At 38.9% G+C, this 21,745-nt stretch overlaps 1 protein-coding gene across 1 annotated transcript in view; it reads right to left on the bottom strand.

Moving 5' to 3' along the window:
* The window catches only part of LOC131949376 (uncharacterized), a 158,578-nt gene that overhangs the window by 39,206 nt on the left and 97,627 nt on the right, over nucleotides 1–21,745 (bottom strand). The window lies entirely within an intron of this gene.

The following is a 21,745-nucleotide window of genomic DNA, read 5'->3' as shown; positions in this document are numbered from 1 at the left end:
AGGAGAGGACACGGTTAGAGGACTCTAGGACATTGTTGTAGTGATGTAGGACATGGTTAGAGGATTGTAGGACATTGTTATAGTGGTGTAGGACTTGGTTACATGACTATAGGACACGGTTAGAGGACTGTAGGATATTGTCACAAGACTGAAGGACAGTGTTATATTATTGTAGGACATTGTTGCATGGACGTAGGACATGGGTATAGGACAAACAGGCTGTCTGTGGAGGGGGAGGACACAGTTAGAGGACTGTAGGAAATTGTTATAGTGATGTAGGACATGGTTACAAGACTATAGGACACGGTTATAGGTATGCAGGACATTGTCACAAGATTGTAGGACAATGTTAGTGTACTGTAGGACATTGTTACAACGTTGCAGGACATTGTTACATGCCCATATGGCATGGTATATGGTTGTAGGACATTGTCACAAGAATAGAGGACAGTGTTATAGGACTGTAAGACATTGTTACAGTGATATAGGACACGGTTACAAGACTATAGGACATTATTATTGATTGTAGGACATTGGGACTTGTAGGGCATTGTTACAGGGTTGTAGGACATTGTTACGTGGACGTAGCACATGGTTATAGGTCAAACAGGCAGTCTGTGACGATTATAGGCCACAGTCAAGACAACGAGGCATTTTTTATTGAACCATAGAACACTGTTGCATGACAAACCTTACAACTTTGGAGAAGAAAATAGCCGCATGTTTTTCAAGCCTGTGTCAGACATACACACCGATGTCAGACACATAGCACAGGATGTCATTAACACTGCAGAGATTGTCAGACAAACATGCAGCACAGAATTCCAGACATACATACAGCACATGATGTTAGACATACGTTTAACAGACGAATGTAACGACGCCTTTTTGTAAATTCCCAGCCATTGTTAACTTATAATGTGTTTAGTTATGTAAGAATTACATCACGTTAATTGGTTATGTAACAGACAGGAGATGGCTGACGTCATTAGACAACTTGAAGCCGTGCAAAAGCCGGTGTACCGGCAGCTGCCATAAAAAAGCCGGTTTGCCGGCAGTTTGACATGGAGAGGTCAGGGTTAATAAGTGCGTTCAATCAGATCATTAGACAGTGGCTAAAATTCACGTTAATGAGATGTGTTAATGATACATTAATTTTCAGACAGACATGAAATATGACGAGAACGTAGTTTCCTGACAGATAAGCAGATAATCTGATTCAGATATTTTATAATTACATGACAGCCAAAACGATTTTAAAATCAACTCTAGTTGCATGTTGCAACGCATCAACATCTTCTACATCGCAACATTCCGCACTTAGCTCTGATTAAAAACTAATATATGATTATACACTAGTCAAAATTCAAACTATTAATTAACACTTCATTAAGTTCACACCTTTTACTAAAGAATAATTTAGAAACGAATATTAAATAAATTAAATAGAATAACTTAATATTTAATCCATAAAATATTTAATTTCTGTGCTTTAAATATATTGTCCAATTAGATTATTGAGAATATTATTTCTTAATTAATTATTTCATTGATCAACTACATTTTTAACATAATTATAACAGATCAGTCTGTTTCATAATCATTTAAATTCTAGATTGTTTTATTGCTTTAAAGCCTGTGATAATTAATTTCTTAATTAATCCAGTTAAGCACCCAGTACACATTTTGCGTTTTTTACTTTCTCGTATATACGAAGTATAGAGAAAGTCTTGTAATCGTGCAAAAAAAAAACCAAGATTTTTACAAATCTCGACGTTTTACATCTCACTGATACGGAAAATCATAATTTTGCAATCTTGTCCGTATGTCTGTGTGTGTGTGTGTGTGTATGTCCGTGTGTAAACACGATAACTTGAGTACCGTTACAGCTAGGTTGATGAAATTTCATATACAAGTATTTTATCAAAATCGTAGATCCGTATCAACTTTTGAGCGATTTCCGATAACCGGAAGTGGTACTTTTTCTACTTTGAATTTTTCAAAAGCCTATAACTTGAGTACTATTTCAGATAGATAAATGAAATTTGATAGTAAGTAAAAGATCTAATTCTCTACCTTCTGTCAAATTTTGAGTAATTTCCGTTGACCGAAAGTACTTATTTACGCAATTTCCGATTTCTCAAAAAACGCATGTAAATTTATAAAGTACTAATAAGATTGCGCACTATTATGCACATCTTTATTTAGCGTTCACTTGGTGTGCATTTCTTTTTTCTACGAGATTATATTCTATTTTTAAAAATTTGAGTAATTAAAATGGATTAAAAATTATGTCTAGAAGTCTATATCCCGAGTTGCCATCCCCCATAGTGTTATATTAGAATATTCGAGAGAGTTTAGGGGAGATCACTCCCGGTTTATTATTCCTCAAATCTGCGAAATATTTGCTAATAACTTTCTTAATTATTTCCGTTCTCGGTCTCAATTCCAACGATTCCCACTAGCCAGCTATCAACTAGACAACAACATCTCGTTGCTAGGCAACCAGTTGTGATGAAAGTCTCATTTAGTCGTGGAGGTGACGGAAAACAAAGCGGCATAACTCTAAAGTTAAATGAACAGACTGCTTAAATCCCTTGAGACATGAGCGGGCTGTCAGAAGGCCGACTCTATGAACGGTATTCATTCATCACGTTACAATCAGATATCGATTATGTCTCATTGAATGTGATGTAGTATCGATACTTATGTCAGATTTAAACCCGGATTAGCTTGGGACTTTATGTTTACTGGGGATAGAGGACATTTACAAGACAAAATCTATCTATCTATCTATATATATATATATATATATAATGCTCTTCCTGGAGAAGTTAGCAAACACCAAGCTGTAAGCGCGCTCCCAACCACCCCCCCCCCCACCCCTACATGGTCTGGTGAGATGTGGTTCACGCTAAATGTTTACAATCGTAGAGCCGGTTTAGTGACGGCTATTAGGGGTAGATAATGTAGTTTGAAACGATTTTAAACTTAGGGGAGGTAACTAAGAGGAGTTTGCTTTAACCGGGGGGGGGGGGTAGGGGTTGGGGAAAGGAGGGGGGTTATAATTTGTTAGGTGTTTTTTTTTTAATCAACGAAAATGTCTTATAGACGGCTGTCATATGGGGGTGGGGGGGGGGGGTGGCCCTGGATATTTTAAAACTAAGAACTTAAGCCAATTAATTACATATTACGTCAGCTTATTAGGACGTATTAGCATTTGATTCGTGTATTGGAGAGCTGACGTTAACATCAAGGTTGTCAGATAACGTTGTACGTTGGATGACATTCTTATATCTTGAATGACATTTGTTATACGATGGGTGACATTTGTTATGCGTCGAAGGACATTCGTCGTACGATGGGTGACGTTGACGTGATTGTAATTGGGCAGGGGCACATACTGCACATGACATTATGCAGCACTTGACATTTATGTTCACAGGTGTTTACATGACATCTGTTTAGCTGGGCTATGCGATGTGGTAGATATGGGTCATGACGTGTGCTAGGTGGGGGTCATGACTTTTGTCAGGTGGGTCATGACGTGTTAGATGGGTCATGACGTGTGTTAAACCGGACTGTGACATGTCATACACCTAGACACATCATGACGTCAACTCGCGTGCACCATGACCTACATCAAGAATATTGTGTTATTCCAGCTTAAAATTCCGCTGCCATTAAATCAACACATTAAAGTTAATCATTTAATCACCGCGTTCAAAATCTTACCGATACCAATGCACAGGGTAGACAAAAATTGATTTTTACAAGAGAAATCTTGATGTGGCCAGGTCTATGAAAGGTGTGGGATTGATTTTTACCTGGTTGGGAGGTTCATAAACCTGGAGGTGTGGCACACATTAGGGAAGGGATGGGTGCTAGATGTATGTGGGGGGCTGGGGTGGGGGTGGGTCGGTAGAGGGATGGGTGGAGTTGAGGGGTGGGTTAGAGGGTGGGGTGGGGTGGGGTAGTTCAGTGCAGGGTGGGTAAGGTAGAGGGTGGAACGTGGGTAGGTCGGTGTGGGGGAGGGATGATTTGTAGGAAACTATTCCGAGCTGACTATAAAAATATCATCATCTAGTTTGTGTATCGTTATTATGTCGAGGACATTTTACAGTATAAAATAAACATGGAAATTTAATTATAATTAGTATATGTCAGCACAGATTTGGCTAGGTCTTATTTTAGAAGACCAGATTTCATTATATAGGCTATATATATATATATATATATATATATATATATATATATATATATATATATATATATATATATATATATATATATAATAAGCTTTATTGTACCAAAACTACAAGTTGAAAAGGATTAAAAGTATTTAAAAGTAAAGTTGAGCCCACTAACACTAACCCTAACACCATGGCACTAACTGTGGCTGGCATGAATGAAGCGTCACGGATCATTGATTTCTCCGCCTCTAATTACCCGTGGCGAGCACGCACGTGGCGTGCAGGTGAGCGCCATTGATCTGAGGCATGCGGCGCGTCATCGACTGACGGTAAGCAGCGCATGACGTCATAAGTATACCGTCTTACCTAGCCCCCCCCCCCTATTTTCACCCCCCCCCCCCCCACTCACTCGTCGACCTGATAACCCACCACGGCACGCGCCACTCAAGGCTAAAGTAAACACATCGATACCTGTGTCATGACCTGCATCGGGTACAGCTCTTCGTCCTTGACCTTTGAGCTCACTCACTCTCACAACAAGCTTTACTCAGAGGCGTAGCGACCCCTCCCGGCGCCCGGGGCGAACTTTCAGTTTGGCGCCCTCCCATATATATATATATATATATATATATATATATATATATATATATATATATATATATATATATATATATATATATATATATATATATATATATATATATATATATATGTGTGTGTGTGTGTGTGTGTATGTGTGTGCGAAAGTCCGGAAAAAAAATTATAATTACGCTGTATGATTGTCGTTCCTTAAAACTTAACTCGTCGCCAATTAAATTCCCCTTAAGATGCATTATCCTTTAAAAAATGATGATCAGTAATGTCAGAAAAAAAAAATATTGTAGCGGTGCTAATTCATTTAGGACAGTCTTTTATGTTTTATCTTTGGAACAGTCTCTTTTATGATATAGTACATAGTTGGATTATAAGTTTGTTAGATTAAGGTCATACAATTGACATACAATAGCAAATGCATTATTCACATTGGAATACGATATGGGTATTTCGTTGACTGGTTGATTGTATAATGAAACAAGCAAGAGGAATCCAACAGGCAATGCAGCTCGAAGTCTTGGATTTATCACATGTGCGCTACCTTCTCGCACACAGTCAACAACAAATTCAGAACTAATTGTACTGGATGAAGAAGCAGTAATAACTGGTTTAATGATAACGAGCCGGCCCGCGGCATAACATACGCCGCTATTTAGTTGTTTCTAATTTTCAATAATTCATAATTTGTGAATTCGACAGTACCAACGCTGACACTGAAAATATTTCTTTAAAACACTATAAGTAGCTCGTTAAGGACCATAACCCCCCCCCCCCCCTTCCTTCCCCCTCCCCCCCCCCCCCCCCCCCCCTACGTTTAAAATCGTTGGCTCTGCTTGTAAACATTTAGAGTGAACACAGCTCACTAAAACCATGTAGGGGTGGGGAGGTAGGGAGAGCGTTTGCAGCTTGTTTTCTAACGGCTCGAAGAAGAGAATTATATATATAGATAGCTGACGTCCATGACGTTCAGGAGGAGGCTGGATTATTAGGGTTCGATCTTCATAAAAATCAAGTGAGTTGACGAGTGTTGCCTACGTCTATGTTCCTTAGGGAGCCGAATTGAATACAATGAAGAAAATCAAAAGAGCTTAAAACAGTGGGTTCCATCGAACCCAAGAGGTTCAGTAAGTCAGTCTCAGGGCTTCCGCGGAGGTCAAGACACACACCCGACTCATATAACTCACGATCGGATTTTGTCAGGGTGGACTATACAACTGTTAAGAAGGGTTCGGTGATTGCGCATATGAAACTGTGGGGTTCGGTACCTCCAAAAAGTTAAGAACCATTGCTTTAGAGTGTATTTTGTAGAAGGTGCAAGCTTATTTGGTCTACTTCTTGATAATAGTAGGCCTATATTACAATTCTAAATTTTTAGTTAGGTTGAACAAAGTAATAATCCACCACCCGCTCCGACAGACTGTAATTTTACTGATCGGATAGCGATACAATAATCCGTGATATTTATTTCTCTTAAATGAAGTCATCCAGGTAAGATGTAATGCAATCAAGTAAAACTATCTGATCTCTCACGATAAAGTTGAGAATCGTAAGAATCTTACAAAGAACTAGTAGCGTTATTACTTAACAAAACTAAGAAGGGAAGTCGTACATTAAGTGTTAATACAATTGATTTCTTTTCTAAGTGTTAAAAGAATTATCTAGTAACCGATCCAGTACAAATCCAACGATTTTTGTTGGTGAAAAAGCGCCCCACCATCTTGGACAGAAAATGGTAGAGCGGATTTTAAACGTCACTAACTCTTTTTTTATGTTACACAATCGTGAATTACGCTTTAGTTCAATGGGTTTCTTTTCTGAGTGATATCGGTTATTTATTTCTTAGTCCGATGTGAATTTTTCCGATTTTAGTCTTCGAAAAAGCGCCCCCCCCCCCCCATCTAGGAAAGCTGGAAAGCGGTTTTTCCGGTCACTGTTTTTTAAGGATATACGTTTTACAGTTACACAATCAAGGTAGAAAACAGTTAAATCTATATGCAAATGCTCTTAGCCGTTAAATTTCTTTACTTTGACTGTTTATAATTCAAAACTGCAGCTTAAAATGAGTTGTTTTTTTTTTATTTCTACCCCTTTTGGCGCCCCCCTAGGGTCGGCGCCCGGGGCGGCCGCCCTCCCCGCCCTCCCCTAGCTACGCCTCTGGCTTTACTCCCCCCTCCCCCTCCCCCACACACCACATAACCCCGTCCCCACAGTACCTGAGTATCCAGAGAATGTCTGGAAGTCTTGACTAGCTCACGACGTCCTTGTCCTGGATTTGAACCCTACGTTATTGACAGTGATCAGTGAAGGCGGGCGAGCTAGTGACTCGACCAATATTTGGCCATCTTAATAAACAAAAGCAACTACAGGTCGATTACATAGACAGAGACCACATGAGTTACATCAGATTTAAGTATGCATTCAGGCCTTGCTCTGGCTGTAGTACAAAAACAGTAGAGTTTAGCTAAATTTTTTTTTTCTTTTTTTTACAAGTTTGGTAACATTTATTTTAGTTCTGGGATAATAAATAATCTGCAAGCAGTTTCTGGGTTTTCCATGTCACTGAAATGACTGATGGTTGTTATGGCTTAAACAGACAATAATTGTATGCTTATCTAAATTAATAGGACACACATTATTTGTAATACCTCGTTAACACATTAATACTACACGTCTTGTTAAATAAATACATAATGATTACAAAAGCAGCGCTACAACTACAACTAGCCCCCACAAAGATATTAGCAACGAATTACATTTATTCCAATTTTCTCCCCGTTGATTTATGAATTGGTATTGTATTACATCAAATACCTTGTTTCACATACGTTTCTCCTTACTGTGCGATGTCCCGCTTTTTTTATACGCCTAAGTTCCTACCCCTCTATCATGAGAACCGCTGGGCTGATCTCACTTACACGATCATCTCCCCCCCCCCCCAAACATGTGCAAACCGCCGGGAAACGCCAACATTATCTCCCATCTCTGGGGATGACCACTACCCCCTTCTCACAGAATAGCCCCCACCCCCAACAACATGACCCTCAGATAGACCTGGCCGGGTGTACTGTAATCCATGTGTTGTCCCGTCCGTCAATCATTAACTGATGTACCCCCGGGGGGTAAGGGATAAGTAATAGACGGTATGTACTTTCTGTTGCTGCTTCTGTAGACAGTATGTACTTTCTTGTACTGTAGACAGTATGTACTTTCTGGTGATGTAGACAGTATGTACTTTCTGGTACTGTAGACAGTATGTACTTTCTGGTGATGAAGACAGTATGTACTTTCTTGTACTGTAGACAGTATGTACTTTCTGGTGATGAAGACAGTATGTACTTTCTGGTGATGTAGACAGTATGTACTTTCTGTTACTGTAGACAGTATGTACTTTCTGTTACTGTAGACAGTATGTACTTTATTGTGATGTAGACAGTATGTACTTTCTGGTGATGCTTCTATTTATGTACAGACCACTTCTATACCTACCATAATTCCGTGGCTTTTTACTTTCTCGTATATACGTAGTATAGAGAAAGTATTGTAATCGTGCAAAAAAAAAAAAATCGAGATTTTTACAAATCTCGACGTTTTACACCTCACTGATACGGAAAAACATAATTTTGCAATCTTGTCCGTATGTCTGTGTGTGTGTGTGTCTGTGTGTCTGTCCGTGTGTAAACACGATAACTTGAGTACCGTTACAGCTAGGTTGATGAAATTTCATATATAAGTATTTTATCAAAATCGTAGATCCGTATCAACTTTTGAGCGATTTCCGATAACCGGAAGTGGTACTTTTCCTACTTTGAATTTTTCAAAAGCCTATAACTTGAGTACTATTTCAGATAGATAAATGAAATTTCACATGTAAGTAAAAGATCTAATTCTCTACCTTCTGTTAAATTTTGAGTAATTTCCGTTGACTGGAAGTAGTAATTTACGCTACTTCCGATTTCTCAAAAAACTAATGTAAATTTTTAAAGTACTAATAATATTGCGCACTATTATACGCGTTTTTATTCGGCGTTTGCTTGGTGCGCAATGTTTTTTTATGAGATTCTATTCTATTTTTAAAAGTTTAAGTATTTAAAATGGATTAAAAATCATAACTATATCCCCAGTTACCATCCCCTGTTGTTTTATATAAGAATATTCGAGAAAGTTTAGGGGAGATCACTACCGGTTTATTACTTTCTTGATTACAAATGTTGACTGAAATGTTTAATTGTGCGTAAAATCGAAAACGGACATTTTGATAAATCTCAATGTTTTACACCTACCCAAGTAGGGAAAACACAGTTTTTCAATGATGTCAATATGTTTGTGTTTGTGTTTGTGAGTGTTTTTTTCACATACACGATTACTGTTTCAATTAATTGAAAAATGTCACATATAAGTATTAGATCATATAAATCCTATAAGTAGGTTTATGTCAAAACAATTTTAAGGAAATAACTGATGTAGTTCTAGCCGTGTAAACAATTTATTTTAAACATCCTTAAAGCCAGAGTTAAGATTGAGCTTACTTCTAACGTTACGACACGGGACAGCGTGGCCTAAGCGGCAGAGCGCTACCTCAAAAGTCTCGATTGCTGACCACATCTTCCCTTTAAATGCCGAGGTCGAGAAACATTAACTCTACTTCATCTGCCCAATGGATTGCTCGGTCTAAAGATGTTTCTTTACTTTTTTTATTCTTAACGATGCGACAACCGGGGTCGGCGTGGTCGAGTCGGTAAAGCTCAAGGTTGCTAAACCGAAAAGTGTCTTTAGCTGGGGACAGCAACTCTTCTAGGAGAGACAACTGCAAAATCAAACAACTGCTGCCTTGTAGTTTGTTCTTGGTTGGACAAAGGCTGTGAAAGCAAATCCAAAAAGAAAAGCAGGCTGAAATCTGAGTCAATGGCCTCAATGGCGCATAACCAGTTGACACGTATACTTAATTGTTTTGGAAGGGATTCCTACCATCACTAAACTTAAGAACAAAGAGGAAGAACGACAACCGTCCTAGGTTAGGGCTTCCGAAAATCAAGTAACACTATCGACTCGACTTCCAATAAAGGGTACGGCTAACCCAAAAGAATACTTATCTTGTTGATCCAATATGGAGAGCATGGCCTGATACAACCAACGCTTTAATATATTTAAATTCTGTACTTTTAATCTGGTATTAAAGTACATTTTTGTCTGGCTTTTTTATTTTCCTGTTGTGGTTTAAGTGTATCCCATCCATGACAAGGTTGTGTTCAAACTGTTCAGACAAAACCGTTCAATTTTTATTGCTTTTAAATGCCAGTGTTTGTGTGTGTGTGTGGGGGGGGGGGGATTTGTAATGTTAAGTTGAACCTCTTAAAGTGGTCTGTATTGTGCAATATAATTACGATTTTAAATGTTAGAGTTCACTTATTCACAAAGTAAATGGAAATGTTTAAGCTACATCGAACTAACGAACTAAGATCAAATTAGCGTTGGGTGAATACATTAACCTGCAGCGCCTTGCTCCCCAGGGGGGAGGGGCACGAAGAAATAAGTCGAGTAAGTCAAGTAAGTCAAGTAAGAAAGTCAAGTAAGTAAGTCAAGTAAGTCGAGTAACTCGAGTAAGTCAAGTAAGTCAAGTAAGTCGAGTAAGTCAAGTAATTCAAGTAAGTCAAGTAAGTCAAGTAAGCCAAGTAAGTCAGGTAAGTCACGTAAGTCAAGTAAGTCACGTAAGTCAAGTAAGAAAGTCAAGTAAATAAGTCAAGTAAGTCAAGTAAGTTAAGTAAGTTAAGTAAGTCAAGTAAATCAAGTAATTCAAGTAAGTCAAGTAAGTCAAGTAAGTCAAGTAAGTCAAGTAAGTCAAGTAAGTCAAGTAAGTCAAGTAACTCGAGTAACTCGAGTAAGTCAAGTAAGTCAAGTAAGTCGAGTAAGTCAAGTAATTCAAGTAATTCAAGTAAGTCAAGTAAGTCAAGTAAATCAAGTAAGTCAAGTAAGTCAAGTAAGTCAAGTAAGTCAAGTAAATCAAGTAATTCAAGTAAGTCAAGTAAGTCAAGTAAGTCAAGTAAATCAAGTAAATCAAGTAATTCAAGTAAATCAAGTAAGTCAAGTAAGTCAAGTAAGTCAAGTAAGTCAAGTAAGTCAAGTAAGTCAAGTTAGTCAGGTAAGTCAGGTAAGTCAAGTAAGTCAAGTAAGTCAAGTATACATTAACCGAATCTCAACAGGATTGGATGCTGAACACTGCCAAAAGTGAAACTTAAAAAAAAACAAATCTAAATTAGTATACTTTGCTGTGTTAGTGCATCTTATTGTCTTCGGTGCTTGAGGGAAGTTTAAAGAACATGTCTTAACTTGGGCATAGGATCTGAAATAGGCAGGTGTCTTAGGCAGGTATCCCCGAAGCCCTGCATGAACCCAATTGACTCAGAACCCCTGCATAAGCCCAGGTAACCCAAACCCCTGCATAAACCCAGGTAACTCTGAACCCCTGAATGAACCCAGGTAACCCCGAACATTTGCATAACCTTCCCCATCTACTGAGTCCGGTGCCACCAGCCCTGTCATACAACCATCAGTGCCACAAATGCCAGGAGGGGGTGTGGTGAGGGTCAGGTGGGGACGGTGAAGATTGAGGGGTCTCTGACACGTGCACCTGGGGTTAAATATTCTTATAATTTGCCCCCTCCCCCCCCCCCCCATACACGCCTAGTCACCATCAAAAAACCATCAACCAACTTTTGTATAAATCAAGTTAATGGAAAAATTTTAACTCGAATATTGTTAGATGCAGTAATTATTATTTATATCCATTCTCCGTTCATATGACTTTGCGTGACTAAGCCGATTGAATATATTGGAACTTTTAACAGTATAGGTGGCCATAATCTACGGTTAGTATGCCTTAATCCAAATTTAGTAGGCCTTAATCTAAGTTTAGTCCAATTTTACTCGATTTGAATCACTGTTAGCTGGTTGTCCATATTGAATAACAATAAATCAAGTTAATATAGGGACGCTGAGTGGGGCCATACCGAGGTAACATAGTGGCCCTGAGACAGGTGGGGCCATACCGAGGTAACATAGTGGCCCTGAGACAGGTGGGGCCATACCGAGGTAACATAGTGGCCCTGAGACAGGTGGGGCCATACCGAGGTAACATAGTGGCCCTGAGACAAGTGGGGCCATATCGAGGTAACATGGTGGCCATGAGACAAGCAGAGGCGTAGCTAGGGGGGGGGGCGGCCGCCCCGGGCGCCGACCCTATGGGGGCGCCAAAAGGGGTGGGAAAATTTTTTTTAAAGCTGATTTTATGCTGCAGTTTTGAATTATAAACTGTCTAAGTTAAGAAATGTAATGGCTACACGCATTTACATACTGATTTAACTGTTTTCTATCTTGATTTCTTAATGTAAAACATATACTCTTAAGAAACAGTGACCGGCAAAACCGCTTTGAAGCTTATCCTAGATGGGGGGGGGGGCGCTTTTTCGAGACTTAAAACGGAAGAATTTACACTAGATTGTTGAGTCGATAAACGTTACCACTATTAAAAGAAACCAATTGTATTAAAACGTATTGTACGATTGTTGAACTGTAAAATACGTTAGTGACTTTTATCAAGATGGTGCAGGAGGGCGCTTTTAGGCTAAATAAAATAGCAAAATTACACAGGATTCTGAGTAAACAACCTTTAGCTCTCAGAAAGAAACGAATTGTACTGTGCATTGTATAATTGTGTAACATTTTTTTTTAAAAAGTTAGTTACGTTAAAAACCGCTTTACAAACTTTGTCCAAGATGGTTGTGATGAGTGTGTGTGGGGGTGGGGGGGGGGCGCTTTTTTCGCTAACAAAAATCGTAAGTATTTGTACTGGATTGGTGAGTAGATAACTCTCTTAACACTTAGTAAAGAAACCAAGTGTATTAACGCGTAATGTACAATTTCAATAGCCAGTTTTGTTAAAAAAAAGACGCGACTAGTTCTTTGTAAGATTCTTACGATTCTCTCAACTTCAACGTGAGAGATCAGATACTTTTGATCAGTGTTTCTTCCAGACTTTTTTCTCCGGGGGGGGGGGGGGCACTTGAAATCTTCGGGGGGAGGGGGGAGGCGGTAAACTTTCTTCGGGGGGGGGGGGGCGGACACTGTTAAAAGTATATATTTTCTATATATAAATTATATAAATTTCATTTCGTTCGGGGGGGCGTAAAAATTTTTCCGGGGGGCTTCGCCCCCCCCCCGAAAAGATGCCTGGAAGAAACTGTGTGCGAGAAGGCAGGGCAAATCTGCGAAATCCAAGACTACGAGCTGTTAACATCCGTTGGATTCCAGTTTGTTTTCTCTAGCTTGTTTTGTCATACCATCAACCAATCAACGAAATACCCATGTCGTATTCCAATGTGAACAATAAATATTTCTGATAACTTCTTCTTGTATGTCACTTGTGTGTCCTTACTCTAACAAACTTCGAATCCAACTATGTACCATATCACAACAGAGATCGTTCAAAACTAGAACATAAAAGGTTGGTCTAAACATATTAGCGTTAGCTACAAACTACCCTCTAACACAGATCAGGCTTATTTTTTTAACTGACATTACTAATCTTTCGCAAAAAAAGTTAAACGCATCTTAATGGGAATTAGATTGTCGTAAAGTTTTAAGGAATGAAAATCATACAATGTAATTATTAAACCTTGTCCGGACTGTAGCATACACGCTTACACACACGCTTACACACACAAATACACTCTTACCCTCACACAAGCTTATATAAAAACACACTATCACACACACATAATTATACACACACACACACATATATATATATATATATATATATATATATATATATATATATATATATATATATATATGTATATATATATATATATATATATATATATATATATATATATATATATATATATATATATATATAAATAAGCGGGGGGGGGGGGGCGCCAAATTGAAAGTTCGCCCCGGGCGCCGGGAAGGGTCGCTACGCCTCTGGAGACAAGTGGGGCCATATCGAGGTAACATAGTGGCCCTGAGACAAGTAGGGCCATACTGAGTCAACAGCCCTGAGCTGAAATGCCACCAGTGGCGTCACCAAGTCGGGTGTCACCAGATGCGGTAACAATTTTGTATTTTATATTTAGTATCACCCTCACTCCTCTAACCGTACAAGTTTTGTTATTTTAACTAGAAAAATCATTGTTTTCACAGAAAATTTTAAGATTTTACTCGTGGTGTCACCCCATGAACGGTACACTCGGTGCGCCCCCTGCCTCAGCCTTGTGACGCCACTACCCGCCGCTCCTTTGTCTCGCAAAAAAAACCTCTGTTGATGAGACAAGACTCTATTAAAGATAAGACAAAAACAAGTTGATGCCCTATATACCCCACAGATTACATCTAAGACGATCTGACAAGAAAACACAAACCCAGAGCATTGTCTTGTAAGACATTGTCTTGTAAGACACGGGAGCGACACAAATTGGCAGAAATTCCCTGCCAGATAGACAATCTTTCAGCCAAACCAAGCACGTTGTCCCCATCACGATGCCGCCAAAAGTAATCCACTTCGACAGACGACATGCCTGTCCGTTATGCAAATCATGCAGCAAGAATCTTGTCTAGCATGCGTCTTTTCACCCCCCCCCCCACACCCCTCCCGCCACCCTTATGATAACTTAACTCCCAACAATCGAATACGGTTTGACGTGATTCTACATCATGATTTAGTTGTTACATGACAAGGGTAACCGAATGACGTCTTTAAATGTATTGTTATAATGTCTAATGTTCTTGTTGTCAAATGAGGTCATAATGGAATTGTTGTAAAAAAAATGACGTCAAGATTAGGTGCTGTTGAATTGACATACAAAATGGGAGTTAGGCCTACACTATAACGTTTATCTCCGAATGTTATTACTAACTAACAAACCGTGAAGTTGGGGTGAAGACGTCGGGCCCTCACCCCCAGAGCTGAAGAAAATAGTGATGTAACATCAAATTAACGCCAAATCTTGTCTGAGTGTAGTTTCTAACCTTGTCTTGATGAAAACCAATTTGTTGTATGCATGTCCCTACAGAGTATACAATACTATTAATGTAAACATGTTTTATTGTTTTTGTTTTGCTCGAAGTTAATTGACATAACAATATTTCCTTAAAGTATGCACGGTTTGTTAATTACGCATCTCATTAGTGTCCATGACGTCCGCCCCCCGCTGCGTGGGAGTGGTTGGGCCGCTCTTTGATGCCGGAGCGGATGTTCTAGAAGTGAGGGGATCAAAGCTGACTAGTCAGGCGGAACCGGAACATGGGGCGGCGCAATGCGTGCGTCGTTGAGACCAGTGTGTCATTTGCAGAGGACTCGGTGTGTCAGTAGTTGGGTTATAGGCAGTGTTTCTTCCAGACTTTTTTCTCCGGGAGGCACTTGAATTTTTCAGGGGTGGGGGGGGGGGGGTTAAGACTTTCTTGTGGGGGGCGGACACCGATAAAAGTATATATATTTTCTATATAAATTTCATTTCGTTCGGAGGGGGGGGGGTAGACTTTCTTCGCACCCCCCCCCCCGGAGAGATGCCTGGAAGAAACTCTGGTTATAGGTATCTGGAGTTTTAGCTATATGTTGTAAGATATGGCGTTAAAGTATAGGTGGTTAACACATGTTGTAAAACTATGGGGTAGTGCATGTGGTTACAGGAAAGTTACGAGAAAATCTAAACTATCATAAATTATAAGAGAGAAGAGATTTAGCAATCATCCGGATAAAACCAATCAACAATAGTAAAGGTGAAATTAATCAGCCATTGTAATGATGAGAAAAATCAGCTATTGTGATGAAGAATGTAATCAGCTATTGTATTCATGAAGAATTTAATCAACCATTGTACTGTTAAAAAGCATCAACTTTAGCCTTAGAATCTAATTGTTTCCGAATCTATAAATAGAACCTGATAATAATTCCGGAGACTCTTAATTTCCCCTCTCCGCTCAGCGCTTTAATCAAAGTTTAACAGCTTCATTCATTAAACTTTAAATTGGCAGTTTGCTGGACATTGGCTGTAGGACTAATTACCTCATTAAGACTCATTCTTAACTGTACGCTGGGCCGTCTCTGATGAGAAGCAATGACGTCACAGCGGATGGAAACGGGCAACGGTGGGAGGAGGGGGGGGGGGGGTTGAAAGCATACCAGTGACACCCATAGAATCAATACGAAATGGGAACAATTAACTATTTCTTTTAAACTTTGATGTAGCACTTCAAGAGCAGATTAGCAGGAGTTTTACAGTACATGTTAAGATAATTAACGCGGGTTACCTCATAAATATTGGGTAGAGTTCAGTCCCTTAATTAAAAAAAAATACAATTTGGATAGATGGCGAAATGCCAAATTAAAGAATGCTACTATTTCTAAAGGACCCGAGTGACAATGTAATTGCTAATTAGACTAGTTATACGATAACTTATTGTTGTATAAGCAACAGTACACAGCTAACAATAACACACCAGACTTATTAGACCGTAACACCCGTCTCACTTGACCGGTGTTTTAAGCATATTTTAAAACACCACCCTATAACGTCGCGCACAGTAACAAATCTGGAGAGCCACGCCCCCTTGAAATGCCCAGCAGACGATCCTTCAGGGCACGGTGCCAGGAGTGTGAAGACGACAGAGGAAAGGACGACATTGGATGGAGGACGTCGAGGAACGGACTGGGCCGTCTGGGTCAGAACTACTTAAAGCAGTAGAAGACAGAAAGATGGTAAAGGAATTCGAAAAGCAATCAACTGTGGTGCCTTAACAAACTGTAAACTCCAGAAGTCATAGGATGATTGATAAAGAACTAAAATCTACACCATCTCTTCAATACTAAGACATTCACCAACAGATTTATGACATAGTCCGACACTAGAATTTCTACAACTAATGTTATTAACAAAAGCTATGCAATATTATGACCCCACAAAATAATCCATCAAAAAAAGTAAGTTTTTCAAAAAAACATTATTCGACAAAAACCAACCAACAAAAAACAACCGAAAAAAAAATCTAAAAAAAATGGCCATAAAATCGATGCAACAAAAAACAGTGCTTCTTTCAGTCACCTCTTCCAGCCCCTCCCCGCCCCCAGAAGCATATCTATTCCCCCTCCCCCCCTCCTCCCCCCCCCCCCCCCCCCGCCTGCGAACGAAAAAGAATGTAAATATATAAAATATATACTTTTACCATTGTACACCCTCACCCCGCCGGAAAATTTAGTCTGTACATCCCCAAAATGTTTATGTTCCCCCATCCCCCCTGGAGAAATAAAAAACGATCCAACAAAAACATCCAACAAAAACTCTATCCAACAAACTGTCCCACACAATCGAGTACACAACAAACGTCACGTCTCCTCTCAAGAAATCACGACCGTGCTGATGAAGGCCTTATGCCGAACAATCCCCCCCCCCCCCTCAAGAAATCACGACCGTGCTGATGAAGGCCTTATGCCGAACAATCCCCCAGAATGTGATCTGTTCGATGTTTGTCTAGGTTTTATTTTAAACCAGGCTAAATCAACACCGGCAAAAATCGAAGGAAATATTTAATTTTCTTTTTTTTTCTGTTTCATACGCTCCGCGGCATTTAAAACTACAATAAGACATTACCTCAGGCAAAATACATTTTTTTTTTTCTGGAAAATATATCAAAGTGAAGTAAATTTACATTAGGATTAGGTAAACTGGGTATTCTTGGTACATGCTACGGGAGTTGGTAGAGCAGCGATACATCATATAGGGGTCGTCCATAAACGACGTCAAACTCCTAGGGGGGGGAGGTGAGTTTGGAAATTTGTTATGACGCGTGTCGAGTGGGAGGGGGAGTATTCATAAAGTTTGACGACCCCCACCCCTTATATGACACTAAAAAGCATTCAAACTAGATTTTCTAACATTGGATTACATCACAGTCACTTTCTCTTTCTCAAGTTACCGTAAAAATTATTCTAGTTAATTTCTGCTCTCGAAAATGTGTACATTTAGAACAATGCATTTCGGTACAAAAGTAGCTTGTCGTTGTGTTTCGGTTATTGCAATGACCGTATTCAGCTACAACAAAAAAATCAACCATACGACTAAGCGATCAGTTAAACGGCCGGGCATAGAACAACGGGCGTCACGTGGTGCGTTATCAACAACTGTCTCGCGCTCATTACCTTCGCGATGACAGGGGGAGTAATTCACCTTTAATAGGACTACAGGAAGCCGGCGGATGCGTTGCTATGGTAACGTTTATACGGCTGCGCTGCGGAGTTATTTATCGAACACTTCACGTCCAGGGAGAGGAGGGGAGGTGGGGGTAAAAGTCAGGAGGGATGTGGTCAGTTATGTGCTGATGTCAGGGACAGTTGGTCGTCTGCTTTAGACGGGGGGGGGGGGCGGGGGGTACATATGTCCCCGGGCGCCAACCCTAGGGGCGCCAAAATAAACTCATTATAGCTGCTACTTTGAATAATAAATATAAAAAATATATTGGGGGTAGGGGGGGGGGCGCCAAATTGAAAGTTAGTCCCTGGGGTCGCTACGCCTCTGAGCGTCAGTTACAGGCGGTGAATGCCGTAGACCTTGTATATTTAACACAATAGCTTAACATATGAAACGAAAACTGAGTTCGGCAGACATGATTGGACCAAAATACGGAGTTCAAGAAACAATTTCCAATTGTAAACGAGTTCATCTTTTTTTTTGTTTTCAATTTTATATTTCTGTTCCACAAATCAATAAAGTAATCACAACTTTATGGACGAGATTAGCGTGTCAAATTTCGGATGCACCTGGTTACGCTGTAGTTGAGGTACAGACATATTCTACAGCTTCTATCACAAGAGGTACAGACTTATCCTACAGCTTTCATTCAGCACAAGATATACTTGGTTGAGGTACAGACATATTCTACAGCTTCTATCACAAGAGGTACAGACTTATCCTACAGCTTTCATTCAGCACAAGATATACTTGGTTGGGGTACAGACATATTCTACAGCTTCTATCACAAGAGGTACAGACTTATCCTACAGCTTTCATTCAGCACAAGACATACTTGGTTGAGGTACAGACATATTCTACAGCTTCTATCACAAGAGGTACAGACTTATCCTACAGCTTTCATTCAGCACAAGATATACTTGGTTGAGGTACAGACATATTCTACAGCTTCTATCACAAGAGGTACAGACTTATCCTACAGCTTTCATTCAGCACAAGATATACTTGGTTGAGGTACAGACATATTCTACAGCTTCTATCACAAGAGGTACAGACTTATCCTACAGCTTTCATTCAGCACAAGACATACTTGGTTGAGGTGCAGACATATTCTACAGCTTCTATCACAAGAGGTACAGACTTATCCTACAGCTTTCATTCAGCACAAGATATACTTGGTTGAGGTACAGACATATTCTACAGCTTCTAGCACAAGAGGTACAGACTTATCCTACAGCTTTCATTCAGCACAAGATATACTTGGTTGAGGTACAGACATATCCTACAGCTTCTAGCACAAGAGGTACAGACTTATCCTACAGCTTTCATTCAGCACAAGATATACTTGGTTGAGGTACAGACATATTCTACAGCTTTCATTCAGCATAAGGTGTAGGCCTGTTTGGTAGATCTTCAGACCTATTCGACATTTTCAGTAAAGATGTACTTGGCTAAGCTGTAGATGAATTATTCAGCTTTTAGCGCTGAATTGATTGTGTTAAGTATCAGGACAAGCACGCAAATACAATTTCTAAAACTTGATTTTTTTTTTTTAAAAATGATTGTTCTACATTAATTGCATTTAAAAAGAGTTGTTATTAAAAACTGAAGCAAATTCTTCAACAAATAAGATGTTCCAAGATTGCTAAATGCTTGCTTGTCGGTGTTCATTGATTGTTTAACCGTCTCGCTTCACTTGATTTCTCCGTGAATGGTTCACAATTATTAATGAACACAGAATTCGAGAATCGACGTTTTAAACTTGTTTTTTTTTTAAATCGATTAATCGGTGTGGTTAATTGGTGCATGTTGTGTCGGGTGCATTAAAATATTCCGCTTTCAAGGGTCATGTCTCGCCCAACTTGTCAATTTGACAATGTTAGCTGAAAATTTAAATTGTAAACAAACAGGAAATAATAGCGCTGTAACTGTAACTAGGAATAGAAGAATTCACACAATATAAACAAATCAGTCACATGATTTTTATAACCAATCGGTGAGTGCTATGAAGCGGTAAATGGGAACTTAAATATCTTATCATTTGGTTGGGTATTGTGACTAACTAATGTTCCTACAATGACTAGAAATTATTTCCAACGGACAAAGCCCATATGTTGGAACAATAGATACTGAAGCATATAAAAGAAGTTTTATAGAGGCCAAAATTTGGCCAAAGTTTGACGTCATAATCGATAGAGTACGTTTGAAATTTCTCATTAAAACTTTACATCCAATTTAACAAATTCATCTTGTAACATTAAAACACATAATATAACCAGATTAGTATGATGTTATCGATTAAATCGATAGAAAAACTTTAGCTAGACCTTCATGCCACATCATTTTTCATGATATACGAGGATCAACGTTGAAGAAATATAAATACTGAGGTGTTTGTCAGTAGCTGATGTGCGCTAATCATTGAGCAATCCTATTAGAGACTCAATTTTATTGGGGCGCGGGGCTGGGGAGGGGAAGCATGTCCTCTGATTGACATACTGTAGTTAAACAGAAAAAAACAGGTCATAAACGCATGAACAGACGCACTCACGCACGAACACACCCTTAACAAGCATGCGCTGAGGAACACACGCACAAATACACGCATACATAATTACACACAAACATACATACTTACACACACTCACATAGTCTATCACAAAAGGAAAATGTACAGATACCTATATACACGCGCACTCACACACACTCACACACACACACATACACACACAAAAACACACACACACAAGAACATAGTCACGCGCAAGAATACAAACATTCACTCACAAAAAAACACATTCACACTCGCCTGACATATGAGGACGCAGACATACACACATATACGCAGATATAAACACACATATAAACATACACAGAAAACCACACAAACACAAATTATATATCTCAAATGACTAACGTTTACAGACAAATACACATACATACACAATGACATAACCCATATAACATCTGAACACACATACACACACACACACACACACACACATATATATATATATATATATATATATATATATATATATATATATATATATATATATATATATATATATATATATATATATATATATATAAGCATGAAGCATGACAGCGCAGACAAGCTGAGAAAATGCTTTAGTTTAATGCAAACCAAAAACGCCACATAGTGTCACGAGTTAGTGTTAAAGTATCGATCCTTAACTAATTACTTGAAATCGATACTCGTCCAATGAGAGATATGATGTCATCGCCAATTAGTGATAGCTGCCTCGTTTCACTAATGAGTTGACGCTGAATTGAATTTTTTTTTTTAAATTTAAACCTAAACCAAAAGTTTCAGCTAGAAACAGTGTTTGTGGCAGATCTGAATGCGCAGACTGGCAAAAAGGAATGTCTATACAGTCTACTGGAGTGGAATCTTCCTTAAAGACTGCTAGAGTTAGATTTTTTATAAAGACTGCTAGAGTTAGATTTTTTATAAAGACTGCTAGAGTTAGATTTTTTATAAAGACTGCTAGAGTTAGATTTTTTATAAAGACTGCTAGAGTTAGATTTTTTATAAAGACTGCTAGAGTTAGATTTTTTATAAAGACTGCTAGAGTTAGATTTTTTATAAAGACTGCTAGAGTTAGATATTTTATAAAGACTGCTAGAGTTAAATCTTCTATAAAGACTGCTAGAGTTAAATCTTCTATAAAGACTGCTAGAGTTAAATCTTCT

The sequence above is a fragment of the Physella acuta genome, unplaced genomic scaffold (genome assembly GCF_028476545.2).
Source record: "Physella acuta isolate Inbredline_101_S28 unplaced genomic scaffold, ASM2847654v3 ptg000692l, whole genome shotgun sequence".
Lineage (NCBI taxonomy): Eukaryota > Metazoa > Mollusca > Gastropoda > Physidae > Physella > Physella acuta.
The sequence above is the reverse complement of the archived record's forward strand: the minus strand, read 5'-3'. Positions and strand labels throughout refer to the sequence as shown.